This window comes from Hemitrygon akajei, chromosome 20 (genome assembly GCF_048418815.1).
Source record: "Hemitrygon akajei chromosome 20, sHemAka1.3, whole genome shotgun sequence".
Taxonomy (NCBI): domain Eukaryota; kingdom Metazoa; phylum Chordata; class Chondrichthyes; order Myliobatiformes; family Dasyatidae; genus Hemitrygon; species Hemitrygon akajei.
Window position 1 is genome coordinate 36798508 of NC_133143.1, and position 4060 is coordinate 36802567.

The window sequence follows — 4060 nt, forward strand, 5'->3', positions numbered from 1 at the left end:
ATTGTGCACAAGAGGCACCTACTGGTACAACTAACTGCCCAGAGAGCTTAAATTGTTGGCTTATTGCTTATTGATAAAAGTCCAGGACTGTGAACAAACAACATTTATTTAACCAGAGCAAAATCACTTATGTTATTACATGTATAATGATAAACCAGATGGGAACCAAATGTTCCAACTTGGTCATTTAAAAAGATCCAGTGCTCGCTTCGGCAGCACATATACTAAAATTGGAACGAAACAGAGAAGATTAGCATGGCCCCTGCGCAAGGATGACACGCAAATTCGTGAAGCGTTCCATATTTTAAAAAAAAAAAAAAAAAAAAAAAAAAAAAAAAAAAAAAAGATCCTAATTTGGGATTTTGGAAGCTTAAAAAGCTTCCTCATCTTAAAAATAGGCACCCCGCAGGGCTGTGTGTTGAGCCCGATGCTCTACACACTCTTCACACATAACTGCACCCCCATCTACCCCTCCAACTCCATAACTAAATTTGCGGATAATACCACAGTGGTTGGCCTGATCTCAGACGGGGATGAAACAGCCTACACGCTCAAGGTGGATCATCTTACGAAGTGGTGTAAGGACAATGACCTGGTCCTTAACACTTCTGAAACAAAAGAGATGATCATTGACTTCAGGAGATCAAAAGACAGAGTACACACCCCCCTCCATATACATGGGGAGGTAGTGGAAAGTATGGAAAACCTAAAGTTCCTTGGAGTTATGTTGTCAAAACAGCTGACATGGACCACCAACACTTCGCTGCTTGTAAAAAAGGCACAACAAAGATTCTTCTTCCTCAGAAAGCGGGAACAGGCCAAACTCCCACAAAAGCTGTTGCTTAACTTCTGCAGAAGCACAATTGAAACCATGCTGACCAACAGTGCAACAGTGTGGTATGGCAGCTGCACAGCCGCTGAGCAACAAGACCTGCATTGTGTGGTGAAGGCGGCCCAGCAAATTGTCAGGATGAAGCTCCCAGGACTGGACACCAACTATTCCAGCAGACTCAGAAGGAAAGCAATCAGCATAACCAGAGACACCACACACCCCGGCCACTCCCGGTTTGAGCCGCTGCCATCCAGCAAAAGGTTCAGGACACGAAAAGTCAGAACATGACCCTGATCAGAAGAGGCTGGGCTAATCACGTGCTATACCTTGCCCAAAGGTGACCTGCAGGCTAGCAGAGGGATGGAGCACTTTACACCTCCTTTGGTAGAGACATATCTCCACCCTGCCACCTATCTTCTTCTGATACTTGATTTATTTTGGTGTCAGCAGATCCCATAATTTGATGATAATTTAGGTTTCTGCCACTATCCTTGCTGTCGTGATATAATGGTGGAATAGGTAAAGGCTATTCTGCTCCTTATGCAAACCTCCACATTTATCTCTTCCCAACATGAGGCAATATTATTAGAAGGAGATGAATGCTGATGATATTCTTCATGGCCAAGGTCACGGAAGGGAATGATTTGCATCAGTCTGTAATGAGAACAAGTCTATCATTGTTAGGAGTCTGTTCATTTTGAAAAAGGCAAAAAACATTCTCTTATTGCTGGTTTGCTTGCTTTAAGGAAAGTTTGTTACTCCTGGGAAACAAAACATCAGTAATAGGTGCATTGGATTACCAGAATGGTTGAACGGACAACATCAAAGGCATCTTCAAATAAGTCTGTCATGTCATGTAAAGTTTAAAAGCATGGGTAGTTTTTGTTATCGCAGCCTGAAGTGCACCAGTCCTAAATAATTTGCCACAGACAATAGTGTTCCAAGCCTGCCTCACTGGTGAAGCAAAGAATCCATTGCTGAGAGAACTCGACGGTTCAATGTGCATCTGTGGAAGTAAAGTGCTGGTTGATATTTCAGCTCAAGATGCTCTATCAGCACTCTCTCAACATACTGTATGTTTTCCTTTAAATTAAAATAGCTAGTTTCTTGTGCCTTCTCATTGGTGAAGCTTTGTCTATAGTGGCTGATCTCCACAGACATACATGCATGCAAGTTACTTCGGTGGGCCTGCTGAGAGTTCCTCTTCAACTCTCTATTCTTCCATTCCTTGAGGAAGAGTGAAGTGTCCATTCCATGAGCTTGGAGTCGTCAGTTTGAGAAAAAAAAAATCAATTCAATAATAAATAAGGGGATGTCATGTGGGAAAGATAAATAAATAATATTACAAAAAAGACTGAGTGAAATGATAAAAAAGAGAAAAATACCTAGATTCAGCATTAAAATCTCATGAGTTCTTATGGTGCTCAACTCATAGAAACATAAAACCAGCAGCATATATTATGGAAACTTTTAGAGGGTGAGGTTGTGATGGTATCGGTTTATTGACTGCTAAATTCTAAACTCAAGTGGAGACTTTAAGCCCTATGGGATATAAATAGTCATGAGTACTTTTACTGAAGCAGGATTATACTCTAACTATCCAGTCTTCAAAGACTGGTTTACTTCCCTGTTTATTGTCGATGGTGTGTTTAGCTGCCAATACCCCATTCATGCAGTGGGTCCTCTCTCCCTCCCAAGGAGAGGATACTTCCAGCAAACAAAATAGTTTAAAACCCCATTCATTTATTTACAGTGATATATGTCTGAATCCACACAACACTCTTAAAACACATTTAAAACTCATAGAGATTTCTATTTTAAACAATTCCAAATTATGAATCATTTCCAGAGCACAAAGCATGCAGTATTTTTCAGACATAAAGGATTACTGATTTCTAAAACATAGGTAAAATTCCTATAAACTAAAATACTTACCAAAGATGCAAACAAACAAGTTGTCCATTGCAGAAACTGAAGCTGGAGGAATATATTCTCATTCACCCCATGTTTTGTTCATAGCTTTTTGGTTTTCCTTATCCTATTCCTAATAAACTTGAACTGTTCTCTACATTTACACCCTTTCCAGATAATTGGGTGTCTTCTCAAGCATGTGATATATCTTCAGATACCTTTTTAACACAAATAGTCTGAAAGCAGTTGTTTGGAAACATAGATCTTAGCTGGCTACCATTAATCCTGTAAAGTTAACTTCTAAATACATAAACCACTAAACTATAAGCACATTAGTTATTGATATGCTAAATTATATTGTTTATCTGCTTCTGCAAGCTACTTTGAACTAAGCAACTTAAGAGACAGCTTGTCTGTTTGAAACAACTCAAATTAAACACCAAAATGTCTTATGCACTACACTTGAACAATAACAAAGCAGGTGCAGTGACTCTTTACAAGCATAACATCTTTAAAATACAGGTCCTATTTGCAAAGCTGTTCTATAGGGAATGCTTTTTTGAATACAAGTTGCTTTCCATTTACATTATGAGAACTGAAGACTGACTTACATTTACGACCAAAAGTTGAACAAAGCAACAAGGTTACAACTGTTTGTGACTGCTGCTATTTAGAATGCAAGCCTAGCAAACATGAGATAGAAGTGAATATCTATCACAAAGTTGCTTATGAGCTATAATATTGGATAGGCATAGAACTTATACAATTTCCCTCTCCCGCTCCCTCTTCCTTTTGCTCTCCTCTCTCTCCCTCCACCTCTACCTACACCTTCATCTCCCTCTCTCTTTCTCCTTTCTTTTCTATTGTCATCTTTCCTATCTCTCCCTCCTTCTCTCCCTCTCCCTCTCCTCCTATCCTTCTTCCTTTCCCTCTTCCCCCTCTCTCTCTCTCACTCCCTCTCTACCTCACTTCTACTTTACTTAACCCCCCCTGTCCATTATGAAAACACCAGTTGGACTCACTGCTGGATCTTTTAAAATCATTGCCTACACAGCTTTGGAGTTTTCTAGCTATTACATGCAATGCCTAATCCTGCTGTAGAATTCTCCCTCAATTTATTGATAGTAGAGAATCATTATTCAGTTTTTATTAAACTGATCAATTTGAACTACTGCAATACACCAAATTCTTCTTATTAACTCATGTTTTATGGTAATTTGTTGTTACATAAAAAATCCAAGATAATCTTGAGTTCACAAATGATATTTCAATCCATCAATTTTGCTAAAGGCTTTAATTTCCATTATAGAATTATCC

General features: G+C 39.1%; 1 non-coding gene across 1 annotated transcript; it reads left to right on the plus strand.

Annotated features, from left to right (window-relative positions):
* Positions 1 to 200: 200 nt before the first annotated feature.
* LOC140714015 (U6 spliceosomal RNA) lies at positions 201 to 307 on the plus strand. The gene has a single exon (XR_012095809.1). It is a non-coding gene; the product is annotated as a U6 spliceosomal RNA (small nuclear RNA).
* The last annotated feature ends 3753 nt before the right edge of the window (positions 308 to 4060 follow it).